Consider the following 22,546-nt stretch of genomic DNA (forward strand, 5'->3'; position numbering starts at 1 on the left):
GGTCTTGGCGTGCATCCGTGCGTCGCTGCGGTCCGGTCCCAGGTCGACGGGCACGTGCACCTTCCGCCGACCACTGGCGACAACTTCGATGTACTGTGGAGACCTCACGCCCCACGTGTTGAGCAATTCGGCGGTACGTCCACCCGGCCTCCCGCATGCCCACTATACGCCCTCGCTCAAAGTCCGTCAACTGCACATACGGTTCACGTCCACGCTGTCGCGGCATGCTACCAGTGTTAAAGACTGCGATGGAGCTCCGTATGCCACGGCAAACTGGCTGACACTGACGGCGGCGGTGCACAAATGCTGCGCAGCTAGCGCCATTCGACGGCCAACACCGCGGTTCCTGGTGTGTCCGCTGTGCCGTGCGTGTGATCATTGCTTGTACAGCCCTCTCGCAGTGTCCGGAGCAAGTATGGTGGGTCTGACACACCGGTGTCAATGTGTTCTTTTTTCCATTTCCAGGAGTGTATGTTGTCGTCCCAACGCATACTCCCGCTGCACAGGCAACCCCACTGACTTGGCCGTACGGCGTGAAAGCTCTGTGCCACATGGTTACAACGTCGTCCCTCCCAACTTTCCTTGGCACCTACCAATACAAGACTTATTCGGAACATTGTCCGTTGATATTCAACATTTTCAGCCCTGGAGATGATTGTTAATTCTGATTGTTTAGTTAATCTCAAACACATTTCTTGTCACACTTATTAGGCATAAATATCTTCCTACAATCATTTACATTGTTACTGGCACCTGTATTAGTAATGCTTTTTTTTAGTCGTCACTCTCTTGACTGGTTTGATGCGGCCCACCACGAATTCATCTCACGTACCAAACTTGTCATCTCAGAGTACCACTTGCAACCTGTGTTCTCAATTATTTGTTGGATGTATTCGAATCTCTGTCTTCCTCTACAGCTTTTGCCCTCTATCACTCCATATAATACTGTAGAAGTTATTCCCTGACTTCTTCACACATCTCCTATCACCCTGTCCTTTGTTCTTGTCAGTGTTTTCCAATGTTTCCTCGCCGATTCCGCGGAGGATCTCCTGATTCCTTACCTTATCAGTCTACCTAATTTTTGACTTTCTTCTGCAGCCTCACATCTCAAATGCTTCGATTCTCTTCTGTTACGGTTTGCCCGCAGTCCATGTTCCACTAACATGTAATCCTGTGCTCCAAACATTCTCAGAATCGTCCTCCACAAATTAGGGCGCATATTTGATACTACAAACCTTGTCTTGGAAAGGAACTCCATTTTTGGTATAAATGCTTTAACGGTTTTATGAAAGTTGATCCTCGGCTCTGCTTTAACTGAGTCGAAAAGTTCGGGCCTGGTTGTAACCAGGATATCTAATACGTTGCTCACTCGTATTGGGTACTACAGGGTGAGTCACTAACTATTGCCACCAAGAACAACTCCGAAAATATGATAGGAGCTGAAAAGTTTGTGGGACAAAATTTGCAGGGGACAACGGAAGCCATAATATGACATTGGTTTTCTGTTGCTAGGTGGGGTCGCGTCAGAGATATGAAGGTCAACTTTGTTTTTTTTAAATGGAATGTAATAATTTGGTATTTATTTTCTGATAGCGGCTATCGAGTCGAATCCAATGGAGTGTAACAGTAAGGTCTTTGAAGGTCACTGAAGGTCACAAGCGTGGCATGAATGTCCATTTGCAGAAAGTGTTCGAAGTGATAACCATTGGTATCAATGCAATGCTGCAATCTTCTTATCATGGATTGAGTGGTCTCCCTTATCATATCGGCACTTATCGAAGCACATCATCTGACAATTCTCTCTCGCATATCTTCAGTTGTAGTTGGAACGTCTTTATAAACAGTGTCTTTTACAAATCCCCACAAGGAAAAATCCAGAGCCGTCAAGTCTGGCCAACAAGCCGGCCACGACACATCTCCTCCGTATCCAGTCCAAAGATTTGGGAATTGTCTCACCAATCATTTCTAGCCATCAGCGAAAAATGTGCCGGACACCCATCATGTTGATACCACAAATATGGTGTACTTCCTACCTTTAAGATTTCCTTCAATCAAATAGGGGCCTGTAATTCTGCCGTCCAGAATCCCACACCATACATTCACCGACCACGGTTTTTGGCGTGCAACTTGCCGCAGCCAACATGGATTTTCATTTGCCCAATAATGCATGTTATGCAAATTACCATTTCCATGGTTCTTGAATGTAGCCTCTTCAGTAAATAAAATCAAATTAATAAACGTGTCATCCCTCAGAATCTGATGTTGAGCCCATCGGTAGTATTCAATGCGACGCATACAAGCAGCACCAGTTAATTCTTGGTGGAGACTGATATGGTAAGGATGATATTTATGGCGATGCAGAACACGAACAACACTACTCTGGCTCATGCCAGGTTCCCTTGCGATTTGACAAGAACTTACACAAGGAGAGTACCAATTTCCGTTTCCTCGTTAGTAACTTTCCTTTGTCGGATATGTTTCCGATGCGTTAAAGATCCAGTTGTTCTCAATTTATCATACACATATTTAAATGTACGAAGTGTAGGGTGAGTACGGTGAGGATATCTTTCAGCATATAAGTCTCTAGCTCTCACTGAATTTCGTTGGCTTTCTCCGTAAATGAGAAGCATATCGACTTGTTCTTCGAAGAAATATATCATTCACATTCGCTTTATTCGACGATACTAGTCTTACCGTTCCTATTAGTGTTGTATTGCGAAACCGTCGAATGGTATTTACATGTGTGGCACGTTAGAAGGATAAGCCGTATTTGGCTAATATTTGCTACACACATCAAAAAAGTTTTGCATCACTCCTGTTCCCAGAACTCCTGAAGACAGACGTTGACTATGGATATTGTATCACAGACACAGTACCTTTGACTGTTCAGAGATGTCACTAAACCCGCCCAAAGATGTAAACAACCATGCATGAGCAGCGCCTATTAGACGGAGGGGGTCCGACAGCCGATCACTTCCAGTCATTCCACCAGGAAGGAGATACACGGCTCGTGTTGTCTGTAGTTCAACCATGATTAGACGGTCAATACCGCGTTTCGATCGCACGCGCATTGTTACTTCGTGCCAGGAAGGGCTCCCAACAAGGGAAGTGTCCAGGCATCTCGAAGTGAAGCAAAGCGATGTTGTTCGGACATGGAGGAGATACAGAGAGACAGGAACCGTCGATGACATTCTTCGCTTAGGCCGTCCAACGGCTACCACTGCAGTGGATGACCGCTAGCTACGGATTATGGCTCGGAGGAACCCTAACAGCAACGCCACCATGTTGAATAATGCTTTTCGTGCGGCCACAGGAAGTCGTGTTATGACTCAATCTGTGCGCAATAGGCTGCATGATGCGCAAATTCACTTCCGATGTCCATGATGAGGTCCATCTTTGCAACCACAACACCATGCAGCGCGGTGCAGATGGGCCCAACAACATGGCGAATGGACTGCTCAGGACTGACATCACGCTCTCTTCACAGATGAGTCTCGCATATGTCTTCAACCAGACAATCGTCGGACACGTATTTGGAGACAACCTGGCCAGGCTGAACGCCTTAGACACACTGTCCAGCGAGTGCAGCAAGGTGGAGATTCACTGCTGTTTTGGTGCGGCATTACGTGGGGCCAACATACGCCGCTGATGGTCATGGAAGGCACCGTAACGGCTGTACGATACGTGACTGCCATCCTCCGACCGATAGTGCAACCATATCGCAGCATATTGGCGAGGCATTCGTCTTCATGGACAACAATTCGCGCTCCCATCGTGCACATCTTGTGAATGACTTCCTCCAGGATAACGACATCGCTCGACTAGAGTGACCAGCATGTTCTCCAGACATGAACCCTATCGAAAATGCCTGGAATAGATTGAAAAGGGCTGTTTATGGACGACGTGACCCACCAACCACTCTGAGGGATCTAAGCCGAATCGCGGTTGAGGAGTGGGACAATCTGGACCAACAGTGCCTTGATGAACTTGTGAATAGTATGTCACGACGAATACAGGAATGCATCAATGCAACAGGACGTGCTACTGGGCATTATAAGTACCGATGTGTACAGCAACCTGTACCACCACCTCTGAAGGTCTGGCTGTATGGTGGTACAACATGCAACGTGTGGTTTTCGTGTGCAATAAAACTGCGGAAATAATGTTTATGTTGATCTCTATTTCAATTTTCTGTACATGTTCCGCAACTCTCGGAACCGAGATGATGCAAAACTTTTTTTGATGCATTTATTTGCACGATATGTGAGAGAGAATCGTCAGAGCATGTGCTTCGATCTTCGACAAGTGCCGAAGTGATAAGGAATACCACTCAATCCATGACAAGAAGAATGCAGCACTGCATTGATATCAATGGTCATCACCTCGAACTCCTTCTTTAAATGGAGTTACATGCCATCTTTTTCACCTTAGTTGACCTTCAAAGACCTTACTGTTACACATGATTGGACTCGTCTCGATAGACGCTACCAGAAAATAAGTACCAAACTATAGCATCCCGTTTAAAAAACTAAAGTTGGCCTTCATATCTCTGCTCCGACCCCACCTAGCAACGAAAAACGAACGTCATACTATGGCCCCCGTTGTCCCATGCAGCATTTGTCTTACCAACTTTTCAGCTGCTATGATACTTTCGGAGTTATTCTAGGTGGCAATAGTTAGTGACTTAACCCTGTATAATTAACTGCCCAAGGCTATCTTCGGTTAAGGCACATAGAATAATAACAACGAATCCCTGTCTCTACTACCAGCCATAATCACTTTCTAGTCTGTACCTGGTGGTAAGCTGAAGTGCCCCCCCCCCCCCCTTAATACAATAAGAGTTCCAAGAAATTTATTCACAACTTTCCCTAAGTCTCTTCCCTCAAATGTTCCACCACTACTGCTCCTGAGACAGGGGGCTTAAAAATTCATCCGACTATCATGTTGGATACACCTTTAACTCCCACCTTCAACCAAATTATTTTGCATCTGAACCTGTACTAAAGTCACTAGATATAACGGTATTATTAACGGGTGTGAATTAATTACATTATCTGGGCCAGCCTAACCTTGCAAGATACAACCAAACGGAATTTAAAATTTCCTTATTAGTGCAACACGTTTAAAAAATATACCATGCAATGCCAAGGAATCAATTTTCCAAACGTTAAAAAAAACTGAAAAAATAACGGACACGCCGCAGAAGCCGAAGTAGTCTAGGGGGCTGGTAAACACAGGACGACCTGAGCTCTTAGCTAATCAGAGTCAACTGCATAATTGGCCAGTCTGTCTACATAGACTCTCTGCCATAGAAACGTCTGATGGTGGTATCTGTAAATGGCTGAAAATAGAACGATCTATTTAAAAACAAATCATCCATAAAGAATATTTATTTTCGTTAATTTTAATGCTTAATTTGAAATGTTGCGGTAATTTCAAGGTGTCGAGTGTGATCTGATTATATATGTTGTCTGTTAAGAGTATGCCCCATATTACTTGTGATATTAATGCTTTGCACACGTTGTGCTAATAATCTGGCTTTATATTTGTACAGATAAGGCATGCTATGTAACCACAATAAGTTAGAATTTTTCTTATCACGCGCCAGTCATACGTGGAAACCAATTGCTGATCAGTAGTTACTGACACGTTCTTGTACTACGATGTGAACTGTTAAGGCACTGAGTATTTTTTATAAATGAGAATGCTAGACGCAGGAATAATGTATTTCAACTGAAATTTCTGCATATGATAACAATTTTCAGTTAACCACGGGAGTATTTACCTATAAATAGCAGGGCTCTTTTAAAAAAGCGTAAAAATGCGGTTTTGGAAATATTTTCATATTGATATAATTCATGTATGTGGACATTTTAAATGAACTCATAATTTCATAGCATAGCAACGTAAAGAAACAATTGCTGAGTGCTTTACAGATACACGTGCTATTGTTGTTGATGAACAGTACTGGCCGTATATTCATTCTCTTCTGAAAGTTTGTTAAATATTCTGCATCTATGTTCTGCGAACCATCTTACTCAGAAATTATTTCAGTTCTGTAAGATTTCTTGGGCAGTGTTGCAGGCGCGTAGTGGGTAAGGAACAGGTGAAATGTAACTTGTTTGTATTCCTTTCTGTTTTGTTTGGCTACAGCGATAAACACAAATTCCTTGTTAGGAGAAACTAAGAAAATTAAGGATTCAGAGTTCATGAATGCAAGTATTAGTGGCACAAAAGGGTTGGGAGATTTGCGATACAGATTTCTCCCCCTTAATCCCTCCTCCCTCCTCATTAAACAGTCAAGTCTGGAGGTGTTACAACAAGTTGACTTGCTACTTTTTTTATTGTCATTCGATTGCTAGGCTTCGGCCATCTCTGTATTTATAGATCACAGATTCAAGTTAATTACTGTGTAGTTGCAGCAATTAACAGCAATATCTCAAACAGTTGTATGTTTTAATCCGAATTTGTGTACAGTCATTATCCACTATTCTTTGCCTAGGCCATCATTAATAATTTGATGTCGCTCTAGGTCTATTTTGCACTAAAGTAGATGGAAAGTTGCTCCTAAAATTAACTTTGTCACACTGAAGTATATGTTAACAAAGTTCCTAGTAGTAAAGGTTCAATTTTTCCTGCACTGATCGCCCTTTCAGCCCAGACGCTGATTCCAAGGGTCGTGTCTGGGAGAGAGAATGAGCATCCACAGTTTTCTACCGTCACTCCCCCCTCTCTTTTTCTTTTTTTTTCCTTTATTGAATATCGATTCCCCCTGAAGGGGTGGGCTGGCAGCAGCTTAGTACCCTGCTCTTCAGCCTACAGAATTTTTAAAACAGAAGAAGAAGATAAGAAACAATAAAAACAGGCGATAAAACGATTACTTAAATTGTAAAACGGCGGAAAATTGTGGAAAGTTAAAACATAAAACAAAGGGTTGACGATGCTAATAAAATACACAGGAAGCAGACAGATGTAAAATAGTAGACAGACAATTAAAAAACATGGCGACAGTCTGGTTTCTGTTCGCAAGAGATATAAAAATCACACCCAGCGACAGTATGATTTCTGTTTGCACAATACTTAACACGAAGATGACACCACAACACCACAGCCAAGGGCAGATGGATGGCGGTGAGGGGCGGGGGGGGGCGAACCTGGACAGATGGAAAAAAAGAGGGGAGGAGAGGAAAAACGAAGGGGGAGTGGGACTGCGGAGGGAGATGACTCATAAGGGGGGCAGGGCAGATGCGAGAGGGAATGGGGAAAAGGCAGAGGAGGGAAATGCAAAAGGACTCGAGGGAGAGAAGGGAGGCAGAGTGAGGGTAGGTGGGGAAAAACATGATGGAAGGGGGGGAGGGAGCCCAGGAAAAGGACAGAGGAAGGGAGGGAGAGGTGAGGATCAGAGATGATAGGAGGAATAAATGGAGGGAGAGAGGGCATCATTCAGGAGGGGCAGTCGACGGAAGCCACCTTGGGAAATGAGATGAATGGTGTAGAGATGGAGGGTAGGGGGGGGGGGGGGACACAACAGTGAACATGCAGCAGAGGGCGGGGGTTGGAGAGGAGAGGAGCAACCAGGGGATGAGGGGGATCAAGGCAGCGGGAGGTGTAGAGTATGCGGATATGTTCGAGGAATAGGAGTAGATGGGTGAAAGGAATCAGGTCGTAGAGGATCCATAAACATATTAACTATAAGTAGGTGTGTAAATGATTGGAGCTACAATTCCGCCACCACAGTGCTTAAGTGTTGTTGCCAGACCTTGTAGAATATACAGTGAGGTGACTAAAGTCGTAGTTAATCAATATGCACACATAAAGATGGCGGTAGCATCGCGTATACAAGGTATAAAAGGCCAGTGCTCGGGCGGATCTGTTATTTGAACTCAGGTTATCCACGTGAAAAGGTTTCCAACGTGATTATGGCCGCACGACGGGAATTAACAGACTTTGAATGCGGAATAGTACTTGGAGCTAGACGCATGGGACATTCCATTTCGGCTAGAGTTAGGGAATTCAGTATTCCAAATACACAATGTGAAGAGTGTGCCGAGAATACAAAATTTCAGGCATTACCTCCCACCAAAGACGACGACCGAGAACAGTGGCGTTTGCGTAGAGTTGTCATTGTCAACAGACAAGCAGCACTGGATGAAATAACCGCAGAAATCCATGTTAGACGTACGACGAACCCATCCATTAGGAAAGTGCGGCGTTAATGGGCTATGGTATCAGACAATCGATGCGAGTGCCTGTGCTAACAGCACGGCATTGTCTGCAGCGCCTCTCATGGCCTTGTGACCACATCGAATGGACGCTAGGCGACTGGTAAGCCATGGTCTCGCCAGATGAGTCCGATCAGCTGGCTCGAGCATGGTGCAGATTCCACGAAGCCATGGACTCAAGCTGTCAACAATGCACTGTGCAAGCTGGTAGTGGGTCCATAATGGTGTGGGTTGTGATTATATTGAATGGATAGGGTCCTCTGATCCAGCTGAACTGATCATTGACTGGAAATGGTTACGTTCGTCTACTTGGAGAACATCTGCGGCCATTTGTGGACTTCGCGTTCTAAAACAACGATGAACTTTTAGGGATGACAATGTGCCATGTCACCGAGTCACAGTAGTTCTCGAATTGTTTGAAGAACAACCTGGACAGTTCGAGAGAATGAGTGGGCCACCCAGACCGACCGACGCGAATCTCATCGCACATTTATGGGACATAATTGAGAGGTCAGTTCGTGCACAGAATCCTTACTGGCAACACTTTCCCAATTATGGACGGCTACAGAGGCAGTATGGCTTAATATTTCGGCAGACTTCTAATGATTGTTGAGTTGCTGCACTACACCGGGCAACAGAGATCTGTGGGCCCGATTCTTCCATTGTTTTTCCATTGTTTAGGAGAAGCACAGTGATGTTACTACTGGCTTCAAGATATGGGAATTCCTTGAGTATGACTACAGGTCACGGTTGGTAGTTACTGAGAGAACTTTGACGGCACTACGGAATGTCACGGACATCCTACAGCCTCCTGTGCTACCTCTTATCTGACAATATTATGGTGCCATTTTTCAACAGGACAGTGCTCATACACACACTGGGCAAATATGGCTATAAACTGTGTGCCTGTTGTTGACATACTACTGTGACCAGAAAGATTGCTATACCTGTTCCTGAAAGAACATGTGGGGGACCATCTCGACGTCATGTCAGTCGCAGTGCCAGTCCCCAGGATAGCAAACACCAGTTACAACAGCTGTGGGTCAGCTGGCCTCAAGAGAAGATGCAACGGCTCTTTAACAACCGACCCAATCGAATCGGTGCATGCTACCATTCCAATAACATAACATACCCTTCCAACCTGCGAAGTTTCATTTCATTTCAGCTTACCTTAATGGGTGCTTCAATTTTTTTCAGGCAGTTTATGGACAAAAATACACTCTAAGACAAAAAAAAGACTAATTACGAGGGAATAACCGAATGGGACCGAAATCGGTAGATGAGATTTTCATGTACAGACAAAAAAAAGGATTACAGTTTTAGAAAAATTGGATGATTTATTCAAGAGAAAGGGCTTCACAAATTGAACAAGTCACAGTCTCTTACCCTCATTTAAACAGTTATTCGGCTTGGAATTGATTGATAGAGTTCTTAGATGTTCACCTAAGGGATATCGTGCCAAATTCTGTCCAGTTGACGAGTTAGATCGTCAAAATCCTGAGCTAGTTATAGGACTCTCCCCACAATGCTCCATACGCTCTCAATTAGAGAGTCTTAGGTGGACATCGGGCAATTCCAAGCGGAACTCATCGCTGCAGATAATTCCACTCCAGTCAGTCAGATTCCAGGCCGAAGACGTGTCTGGAGACACCCTGCCCAACAGTGGGATACCAACCTGAAAGTTGCCAACCGTGCGTCCCGACAACCAGGAGTGGCAGTCTAGGGTGTCATTTCTTTTTTTAACTAGGGCCCTTTAGTTGTGATCCTTGGCACCCTTACAGAACAGCGGTACGTCAACATTATTATTGTCTTGGAATGTAAAATCTATAAAATGTTTTAACACAGTCATAGTAATTTCCGGCCCCCTCCATGAACCATGGACCTTGCTGTTGGTGGAGACGCTTGCGCGCCTTCGCGATACATATAGCCACATCGTAGGTGCAAGCACAATGGAGGGGTGTCTGTTGAGAGGCCAGACAAACGTGTGATTCCTGACTAGGGGCACAAGCCTTTTCAGTAGTTACAGGGGCAGGAGTCTTGATGATTGGCTGATCTAACATCAGCCAAAACGGCCTTTCCGCGATGGTACTGCAAACGGCTGGAAGCAAGGGGAAACTACAGCCGTAATTTTTCCCGAAGGCACGCAGCTCTACTGTATGGTTAAATGATGATGACATCCTCTAGGGTAAAATATTTCGCACGTAAAATAGTCTCCCATTCGGATCTCCGGGCGGAGTTTACCCAAGAGGACGTCGTCATCAGCAGAAACAAAACTGGGGATTTACGAATCGGAGCGTGGAACGTTAGATCCCTTAATCGAGCAGATAGGTTAAAAAATTTGAAAAGGGAAATGGATAGATTAAAGTTAGATATAGTGGAAATTAGCCAAGTTCCTCGGCAGGAGGAACAGGTCTTCTGGTAAGGCGAATACAGGGTTATAAATACAGAATGAAGTAGGGTAAATGCAGGAGTAGGTTTAATAATAAGTAAAAAATAGCAACGAGGGTAAGCTACTATGAACAGCCTAGTGAACGCTTTATTGTAGCGAAGATAGACACTAAATCCACACTCACCACAGTAGTACAAGTTTCTATGAAAACTAGCTCCGCAGACTAGGAGGACATTGAGGAAATGTATGATGAGATAAAAGAAATTATGCAGATAGTTTAGGGAGACGAAATTTTAATAGTCATGGACGACTGGAATTCGACAGTAGGAAAAGGAAGAGATGATAAAGTAGCAGGTGAATATGGACTGTGGAAAAGGAATGAAAGAGGGAGCCGCCTGGTAGAAGTTTGCTCAGAGCATAAATTAATCATAGCTAACATTTGATTTAAGAATCATGACAGGAGGTTGTATACGTGGAAGAGACCTGGAGACACCGAAAGGATTAAGATTGATTATATCGTGGTTAGGCTGAGGTTTAGGGACCAGATTTTAAATTGTAAGAAATTTCCAGATGTGGACTCTGACGACAATTTATTGGTTATGAACTGTAGATGAAAACTGAAGAAATTGCAGAAAGGCAGGAATTTAAGGAGATGGATAAATTGAAGGAACCATAGGTTGTAAAGAGGATCAGAGGGAGCATTAGGGAACGATTGACAAGAATAGGGGAAGGAATACAATAGAAGAGGAATGGATAGCCTTGAGAAATGAATTAGTGAAGGCAGCAGAGGATCAAGTAGGTAAAAAGACGAGGGCTGGTAGAAATCCTTGGGTTACACAAGAGATGTTGAATTTAATCGATAAAAGGAGAAAATATAAAAATGCAATAAATGAAGCAGGCGAAAGGGAATACAAACGTCTAAAACATGAGACTGACAGGATGTGCAAAATGGCTAAGCAGCATTGGCTAGAGGACAAATATAAGGGAGTAGAAGCATATACCACTAGGGGTAAGATAGATACAGCCAAAGGAAAATAAATGAGACCTTTGGAAAAAAGAGCCACCTGTATGAAAATCAAGAGCTCAGATGCAAAATCAGTCCTAAGCAAATAAGGGAAAGCAGAAAGGTGGAAGGAGTACGTAGAAGGTCTATACAAGGGAGATGCACTTGAGGGCAATATTATGGAAATAGAAGAGAGCGTAGAGGAAGATGAGAAGGGAGATATGATACTGTGTGAAGAATTTAACAAAGCACTGAAAGACTTAAGCTGAAACAAGGCACCCAGAGTAGACAACATTCCGTTAGAACTACTGATTGCCTTGGGAGAGCCAGCCATGACGAAACTCTTCTATCTGGTGAGCAAGATGGGCGAGACATGCGAAATACCCTCAAGAAGAATATGATAACCCCAATTCCAAAGAAAGCAGGTGCTGAAAATTACCGAACTAACTTTAATAAGTCACGGCTGCAAAATACTAACACGAATCCTTCACAAAAGAATGGCAAAACTCGTAGAAGCCGACCTCGGGGAAGATAAGTTTGGATTCCGGAGAAATGTAGGAAAACGCGAGGCAATACGAACCCTACGACTTCACGTAGAAGATACGTTAAGGAAAGGCAAACCTACGTTTATAGCATCTGCAAACTTAGAGACATCTTTTGACGAGGTTGTCTGGAATACTCTCTTTCAAAATCTAAAGGAGGCAGGGTAAAATACAGGAAGCGAAAGGCTATGTGCAATTTGTACAGAAACCAGATGGCAGTTGTAAGAGTCGAGGGTCACGAAAGGTGGCCGAGCGGTTCTAGGCGCTTCAGTCTGGAACCGCTCGACCGCTACGGTCGCAGGTTCGAATCCTGCCTTGGGCATGGATGTGTGTCATGTCCTTAGGTTAGTTAGGTTTAAGTAGTTCTAAGTTCTAGGGGACTGATGACCTCAGATGTTAAGTCCCATAGTGCTCAGAGCCATTTGAACCATTTGGTCACGAAAGGGAAGCAGTGATTGAGAAGGGAGTGAGACAGGGTTGTAGCCTATCCCCGATGTTATTCAATCTGTATATTGAGCAAGCAGTAAAGGAAACTAAAGAAAAATTTGTAGTAGGAATTAAGGTCCAGGGAGGACAAATAAAAACTTTGAGTTTTGCGGATGACATTGCCATTTTGTCAGAGACAGCAAAGGACTTGGAAGAGCAGCTGAATGGAATGGACAGTATTTTGAAAGGAGGATATAATATGAACATTAACAAAAGCAAAACGAGGATAATGGAATGTAGTCAAATTAAATCAGATGATGCTGAGGGAATTAGAAAAGGAAATGAGACACTTAAAGTTGTACATGAGTTTTGTTATTTGGGAAGCAAAATAACTGGTGATATGAGTTTCGTTATTTGGGAAGCAAAATAACTGGTGATAATCGAGTTAGATAATATATAAAAATGTAGATATATATATAAAATGTAGACTGATGATGGCAAGAAAAACGTTTCTCAACAAGAAAAATTTGTTAAAATCAAGTACAGATTTAAGTGTCAGGAAGTCCTTTCCTGAAAGTATTTGCATGGAGTGTAGCCATTATGGAAGTGAAACATGGACGATAAACAGTTTAGACAAGAAAAGAGTAGAATCTTTCCAAATGTGGTGCTACTGAAGATTATAAGGATAGATTACGTAACTAATGAGGAGGTACTGAATAGAATTGGCAGAAGAGAAATTTGTGGTACAACCTGACCGAAAGAAGAGACCGGTTGGTCGGACACGTTCTGAGGCAGCAACAGATCACCAATTTAGTACTAGAGGGGAGCGTGTGGGATAAAAATCGTGGAGGCAGACCAAGAGATGAATACAATAAGCAGATTCAGAGGTATGTAGATTGCAGTAGTTGCTCGGAGATGATGAGGCTTACACAGCATAGAATAGCAAGAAGAGCTGGACCAAACCAGGCTCTGGACTGAAGACCACAACAACAACCACAATTTTTTACAACAGTAGTTAGTACAGTGATTTTTTTTTTTTTTTTTTTTTTTTTTGTTGAGGAAGGTAGTCCTCCTTTGTAGTAGCACAGTAGTTACCAGTGATATGATCGGATTGCTCTTTTTGTTAACATTTACTAAGTGTTACTGAAACATAAATCACTCTACTGCGCACTTTCGATGGTATCTTATTAATTGTAGTAATGTTCAAACGTGAAATATTGCTTTAAAAACAGTTTTCCTACCCATCCTCCCTCACAACCCCCTCCCGACTACCCCCCTCCTCCAAAACACCTTTGTTACCTCAGCAGAATCACTTTCACTTTTGATAACTGATTGCTGATATTTATCACCGAATGCGGCCACATTTATCAGCATTACGCCAAGGATAAATTAACGGGCTGGTGATTCGTACCTCATAAAATACTGTTTGCGTGCAATTTATTGTTCTAACGCTGCAGCAGAGCACACTGCCAGCACGGCAGGTTTTATGCACGCGGCAAAATAATTGCACAACATTTTACTCTCGTACGACAACGGGGTCTTTTTTTTTCTCTCTCTCCCAAACAGATTTATTCCGCTGCATATCATTGTTGACAGAAAACAGAAAAAGGAGTGCTGTAATTTACATATTTTACTCTCATTGTGAAGACAAACGAGGCTACACGGTACTTGTAAGTATAAAATTTTACGCCACTGCATTTGAACGGCCTATTGTGCAGTACTGTATGTCAAATATGCCGATGATTTATATCCTGAGGTACAGGAGCAATGGAACAGCTGCTTTCTGGCAAGAGTTGAGCTAGATCGTTACATACATTCTGAATTAACATTTCGTCTATTAGGCTGCTGAGAATACAGATAATCTGATTTTATCAGCAAACAGCTCTTGGCTTATTCGAAACTAAATCAGCTCAAAGAGAGCATTACTGGAGTTAAATCACAATTTAAATTTTCGTTCGGTACAGTTTGAAAGCTGTTACAAGTAAACACTAGAACAATAGTGAGCATCCTCGGACATTAGCTTCAATTTAATATGAAGAATGTCTAGATTTCCTATGTACTCTTAATTATATTGATGTGCCTGCGCTGATATTTCGTTGTTTCCTATTAACTGGCAAAATATTTGTTTGCTATTCTTTTTCGTTTTTCATTCATGCTCTTTTAACTTAAAGATTAGAGTAACGTATGGCCATCGATGAGATCATTAGCAAAAGGTAGTAGCTCTGCTACCCAAACATAGAAAAGAAAAGAGACTGCAGCCTTGTCGAAGGAATCGTTGTGTGATTCACTTCAGATTCCTTAGGGAAACGACAGAAAACCTTCGTCAAATGAGCGAATTAGGGATTTAAGCTCAGGTCGTACGAAGACGAGTCCTGCGTTGCATTCTCGTAGATTAGCTTTAGATAGCACTTCATATCTTTCTATTAATTTATCATTCGATAGCGAGGAGGTCCTCATGGATACACGACATATCAGAAAAACAATATATAAACAGTGGGTGGTTTACTCAGGAATTCAGATACTTATATGTAATAGTGACAGCGATGTAAACTGATCTTCAAGAAAGTGGGGTTATTGAGAAAATGAACACATTTTCGTTCTTGTTTTAATACAGTTGTTGCTACAAACGTGAAAGGTTGCACCTTCTAAAGTAAATAAGATAATTATTGACCTATCGTTACCAAGTGTCAATAAAATAAAATACACTCCTGGAAATGGAAAAAAGAACACATTAACACCGGTGTGCCAGACCCACCATACTTGCTCCGGACACTTCGAGAGGGCTGTACAAGCAATGATCACACGCACGGCACAGCGGACACACCAGGAACCGCGGTGTTGGCCGTAGAATGGCGCTAGCTGCGCAGCATTTGTGCACCGCCGCCGTCAGTGTCAGCCAGTTTGCCGTGGCATACGGAGCTCCATCGCAGTCTTTAACACTGGTAGCATGCCGCGACAGCGTGGACGTGAACCGTATGTGCAGTTGACGGACTTTGAGCGAGGGCGTATAGTGGGCATGCGGGAGGCCGGGTGGACGTACCGCCGAATTGCTCAACACGTGGGGCGTGAGGTCTCCACAGTACATCGATGTTGTCGCCAGTGGTCGGCAGAAGGTGCACGTGCCCGTCGACCTGGGACCGGACCGCAGCGACGCACGGATGCACGCCAAGACCGTAGGATCCTACGCAGTGCCGTAGGGGACCGCACCGCCACTTCCCAGCAAATTAGGGACACTGTTGCTCCTGGGGTATCGGCGAGGACCATTCGCAACCGTCTCCATGAAGCTGGGCTACGGTCCCGCACACCGTTAGGCCGTCTTCCGCTCACGCCCCAACATCGTGCAGCCCGCCTCCAGTGGTGTCGCGACAGGCGTGTATGGAGGGACGAATGGAGACGTGTCGTCTTCAGCGATGAGAGTCGCTTCTGCCTTGGTGCCAATGATGGTCGTATGCGTGTTTGGCGCCCTGCAGGTGAGCGCCACAATCAGGACTGCATACGACCGAGGTACACAGGGCCAACACCCGGCATCATGGTGTGGGGAGCGATCTCCTACACTGGCCGTACACCACTGGTGATCGTCGAGGGGACACTGAATAGTGCACGGTACATCCAAATCGTCATCGAACCCATCGTTCTACCATTCCTAGACCGGCAAGGGAACTTGCTGTTCCAACAGGACAATGCACGTCCGCATGTATCCCGTGCCACCCAACGTGCTCTAGAAGGTGTAAGTCAACTACCCTGGCCAGCAAGATCTCCGGATCTGTCCCCCATTGAGCATGTTTGGGACTGGATGAAGCGTCGTCTCACGCGGTCTGCACGTCCAGCACGAACGCTGGTCCAACTGAGGCGCCAGGTGGAAATGGCATGGCAAGCCGTTCCACAGGACTACATCCAGCATCTCTACGATCGTCTCCATGGGAGAATAGCAGCCTGCATTGCTGCGAAAGGTGAATATACACTGTACTAGTGCCGACATTGTGCATGCTCTGTTGCCTGTGTCTATGTGCCTGTGGTTCTGTCAGTGTGATCATGTGATGTATCTGACCCCAGGAATGTGTCAATAAAGTTTCCCCTTCCTGGGACAATGAATTCACGGTGTTCTTATTTCAATTTCCAGGAGTGTAGTTTTATGTATACTTGTCCTCATAATGTACCGCAGTTAAGATTTGCAGAAATCAAGAATTATCTAGAACTATGTGTGATATTATTCATAATTAATTGGTAACTAGCGATTTCTGGTTACATTTATTTATCTCTAGTGTTGACACAAAATGATTTTATGTACGTGTATGTAAAAGTACAGTAACGGATGTAATACTATTCTAACTCCTGATTGTTTTCCATGTCGCCATATTCCAGACTTCATCTACAGAACTAGGACATATCTTACCCCCGCATGATGATGATGATGAGCGTTTGGCGTCATTGGCCGGGAGGCCCCTCGCGGGGCAGGTCCGGCCGCCATATCGCAGGTCTTATTACATTCGGCGCCACATTGGGCGACCTGCACGCCGGATGGGGATGAAATGATGATGAACACAACACAACACCCAGTCCCTGAGCGGAGAAAATCTCCGACCCAGCCGGGAATCGAACCCGGGCCCAGAGGACGGCAATCCGTCACGCTGACCACTCAGCTACTGGGGCAAATAGTACGCGATAAATGTGGCTACCACAATCGGTAAAATTGCACTGTGATTCCAACAACTACACCTTACTTATCACACTCCTTCCCCCACATCCACTCGTTCACCCAGTCCCGTGGAACAGTTATTATTAACTTCCCGTTGCTACCAATGGTTTTGAAGGACTCGCAGGCCGCAGTTTAATGTTATCCGTCCTAACTAACACCCCAGACTGCGGTACATTGATAATATTACTTTGATTTACATTATAATTTCGAGGCATCCTTTCCCATCACCAGATGCGTCTGAAAACTCAAATACATCAGTAGAATTTCAGGATGCATATTATATGTACAGGAAGTAGCATTATAAACTAATTCGAATAAAATATTCCATGTAATATGCATATAATTTTTATTGGGTACAGAAATTTATATGATTTTAACTATAGATTGTCATTTTTATTTTGAAATTCAGGTTGCGAAGCTGCGCCTCAGTTGACATGATTTAATTTTTCACCTGTGATAGCGTTTGTTATTTGTTGGTGAATTTCCTTTAAGCAAGCAGCATGTATTTACAAACGCTGTGTACAGATTTTGTAATGCAAACGTTGTTGCTGCTTGTAGAGAATTCGGTAGACAGTTTTCCAGCCACACTAACTGGATTCAAGAGGTTTACTCGTGTTTTCGCTGAACACCGTGAGACTGGTGCAGTACCCAGCAGTTTCATGTCACATGAACGTGCAAATGAACAGTGTCTGGACGAAGTACATTATTTATATACTATGCATTCGTATGATGTCTGGTCCGTCGGACATATCCAACAGAACGGACACCAAACTGTTACTTGATACAGCGGCTATTAATGTCAAATTTCGAAGGAGGGGCCGATTCCTGCAGGAATTGGGCTTCGAAATAATTTGATGATAGAAGTTTAAAATTTTTGCTGGACCGAGACTCGAATTCGTATCTCCTGCTTAACGCGAGCAGCTTTCTTGCCGCCTTGGCCATCCAGACAAGCTTCACAGCTGACCCATATTCTCAACCTTTCATACGCTACTAGCATCCTCCGTCCGTTCACCTACTTGCTCGCAGAGAACGGTCTCTAAATGTTTGGTGGGGTGCATTACAGGGCCCTTAAAGGTCCCGGTTACCTAGACTTTCCTGATAATTAGCTTCCAGCATAAATGGAACAGGTTCCTTTCGCTACTCTAGTCGTCAGGTGACACATCATCTACCCCTACTTATCTGTACAATACCCCTGTACGGGAATGTACATAATGGACGTATGAATGCAGGTTGTAGACAAATGTTTGATGACATATGGAAATTTGAGTCTGGCCTGAAGCATACATGGATAACCTAATGGTCAGGAGACTGCTCGCGATAAGCGGTAAATTCGGGTTCAAGTCCCGGTCCAGCACAAATTCTCTTTGTCATTACATTATACAGATGATGGTTGTCCAAATTCGCAACATTAAATACATTTCTTGTCTACATGTCTATCTATCTAGTATATCTATCAGCATAACTGCCTTGTTAACTTCAGTCAGATGCACAACAGGGTCCGTGCCTCTCATGGGAGTGCAGGAGTCGCTATGAGCAAGTATGTGAATGAACAGTGGACACCACTAGAGTGTCAGAAGTTGAGAATTTGAGTCGGACGAAGGGCGTGTCTGAATGGCCGAAGCGATTAAGGTAACTGTTTGCATTAAGTGGTAGATCTAAGTTCGAACTCAGGACCAACAGAAATTTTCAACTTTCACCACCGAATTTTTTCGATGTCCAATTGCGGCTGGAGTCATTGTCTCCTTCAAAACGAGATATTATTCAAAGGAAGTGATACAATTTCAGAGACCTTACTGGTCTCACACACATATGATTTTATGTAGGTAGACTGAAGCGGCGAGTGCCAGGGTAATGCGTGCAGTTGCGTGAACGGCTGTGTCAAGGTGGCTTATTGGCTAACGCACCTGCCTAATAAGCAGGAAATCTAGGTTCGATTCCCGGCCTTTGATGCAAATTTTCACTCGCCTTTTCAGTCTATCTACATAAAGACATTATTCAGTTAGTAGAACAAAGTTCTTCCGCTAGCACGCTCATAATTTCTACATCTTTTGGCGCTCCACGAACAAGAATATGGTGTACGGTACGCATGCTTGGTGTTCACTCTTACCATTCTACATCTTTAAGGAGAAGATGAAGGCAGATGAGTGAAATTTTGTCGTTGAATAATTGCGAATTGCCGAGCAATTTCATTACTACTGTTTACTAATGCAGCCACTCTCGCTCATGACTAAATCAATTACATTCTTAAATCACATTGGTGGTCCGAAGTACACCCATATGCCTTTGTGGAGATTCAGTCTCAAGAGCACTTCTCTGTAAACGTGTGGAGTGGTACACCACAGGGACTTCACAGAGCCCCGTTACATAGACTTCCTTCATATTTAGCTTTCGTCATAATTGGAAGAAATTCCTTAGCTATTCTGAACCTAACTGCTTGAGCAGTTGACGAAAGTCGCTTCTTTGCAGGTACAACGGCCCGCGCATCGATTTTATGCGTCATCAATGGAGATACTGGGTGGTTATAATTAATTGACGGTCCTTCGAATACTGCAGTGCGGGCTGTATACATTTCAGCGTCCTGCGGCGTATACATCCCGCACATCATCAGTTTAATACTGCCCTGGTCTGTCTCTGACTGAAACCGGTTAACCAGAAAAATAAACACATTTTGCAATCTAGGCTCTTTTTTTTAAAATTATGATATAATATCGCAGTTGTTCCTGTTATGACAACAATATTTATTCGTTTAGACTTCTGCGTTGGAGCATAGTTGAAAGTCGAAGTCTACAAAGAGAACGTAAACGTTAGACACGAACTTATCTTTTGGATTATGGCTAGAGCTGCCTGTATAAAAGAACGCCAAAACGTTCTCAGAAGACCTACAGATAGAGTATATATACGATATTGTAGTGCCTGTGTTATTCTGATTACGATTCAAAGCGTGAAAGTTCGAAGGAACAGACACTGCGGCGGCTACATCCGTAATTAAATACATTAAATGAAATCGCAAATGTGAATGAGGACAACCAACAGCTGTAGAATGGAATGACGACAACGAAAATTTGTGTCGGACCGGGAGTCGAACCCGGATTTCCCGCTTTTCGCGAGCGGGCGCCTTACCGGTAGTCGCCGCGTCCAAAGGAATTTTGTATCGTAATTATAATAACACAGGCATCGCAATATCGAATTTATCAGCCGATACTGGGCAACCGACCTTCAAGTACGACGTCTGACCTGTACGGAAACATGCATAATGGATGAATGAATACAGGTCGCAGACGCATGGTTGACGGCATACGGAAGTTTGTATCTGGCCGTGAGTCGTGCATGGATAGCCAAATGTTACAGCGACCGCTCAAAATAAACGGGAAATCTGCATTCGAGTGCCGGCCTCCCACAAATTTTCATTGTCGTCATTCCATTCTACAACTGATGGTTATCCTCCTTCGCAATTGCGAATTTATTTAATGCACACATAGAGTCGGGAAGAAAATTTGAAAATGGTTTGTAGTCGGAGGTGGACTTTATGAAATGAACTTTGAACCTGATTTTTTCTTTGCTTTTTAAAATTATGATTACGGACTGAAAAATGGCTATTTCATAATTCCATATAGTTGTCACTTGTTTGCTATGTATCCCCTGTCGAGCGAGTTCGACTGGGGAGACATAGATACGATTCTCTGCACCGTTTCGCTTGTCATCTCTCGGCTAGTTCAGAAACTTCGACGGGTACGAGGCAGTGAGAGCGCAGGTCTTGTAGCGTCACAGCTATTACGCCACTGCAGATTTTTGCAGTAAGTTTTGTTACATTATGGCACACTGTTTTGGAAGCCTGCAGAATAGTAGCATTCGGCGGCGGCCGACTTGTGACCTGCCGTATGCTTCATAGCCACACCTGTCGCTAAAGCGGACCATGTGAATGTTCACTGCGTCGCGTACTAAAATCACTTATTCACCTCACCTAAGAAACTAAATAACCATGTTAAATATTATCTGTTTCATTCCAAATTTGGTACATGACCTTTTGTTATTCAGACGAGCTTTGTGTCAAAATTTGATACCGCTACCTGTAATAGTTTCGGAGACATAAAAAAACCTTTTAAAAAGTACTTAACTGACACTTAAGAAAGTAAATTCAGATAGAAACAATAACAGTTTGTATTTCTTTTGATGTTTGAGAACAGTTGTAGCACTCTCATTGTGCTGATTTATTTTATAAAGATTTTCAATTCTACACTTTCGATAATTTTTCTTTCGTAATGCAACTAACAGTTTAAAAGTTAATATTTATATTTTTTTGTTAGGGTGACAGTAAATGAGAGTAAATGTGACTGTGCATGTGAGACATACGTCAAATTTCAATTCTATATTGTATTACACCTCACGTAACTAGCAAGTGTTACGCCACCAAGGTGTCATGAAAACTGTAAATCCCCGTAACTGGCGGATTACGTAAGTCTACGAGTGTTTGCTTTTGTAACAAGGCAGCCAGAAAGGTAATAAGAGGATAATCAGTTCTAAAGTATATTTCAAGCATAGTTTTCTCTTAGTTTTCGTTTGGTTTGGTTTGGTGGAACATTTTGTTAATATTTGCAGCATGAAATGACGTAACTGCATCTGCGAATATTCATTGGAGTAAAACAGTTTAGGCGCGAATATGATCTTGAAAGACTGATCTGATTGGCTGTTCGTTTTATCAACCAATCAGAGTAAGGTCTTTCCCGCGCATTGGAATGAGTTATATGCCCTGAAAGCAACGGCATTCAGACAGTCGTGGACTAGCTGCCGGACGAGAAGGTCATATTAGGCGTGTCCGAAAAAGTTATTTGTAAAATGAAGAAGTGACTGTTATTTCGCATTCGGTTTATATCGTCGCGCAAGTAGATGTATTTACGGAGAGTTCTGTGAAGTTTCGAAGATTCTGGAGTGCTTGATGTAGAGAAAACTGCGTGTGAAACTGTCGGCCTTTGTGAAGAATTCTGTGTGGAGTGTTCAGTATGCATTTACAGAACATTTTTTTGCCGAGCATCTTCCTTTGAAGAATCCACTGAAAAGGACCGAGTGTGAAACTCATTTCGTAGCAGAGTATTGACTGTATTAATTTCGTAATATTTCGGATTGGACTTGGTACATTTCTGGCTGTCTTGCATGTGATATAAGCTGCATGAACTAGTAGTAGATGTGCTATCGACGTAAATGTTGTCTTGTTGACACCATGACTAAAAGACAATAAAAAACAATAGTATCGGGAAGCGGACATTTTCAATG

Source organism: Schistocerca americana, chromosome 1 (genome assembly GCF_021461395.2).
Source record: "Schistocerca americana isolate TAMUIC-IGC-003095 chromosome 1, iqSchAmer2.1, whole genome shotgun sequence".
NCBI classification, from domain to species: Eukaryota; Metazoa; Arthropoda; class Insecta; order Orthoptera; family Acrididae; genus Schistocerca; species Schistocerca americana.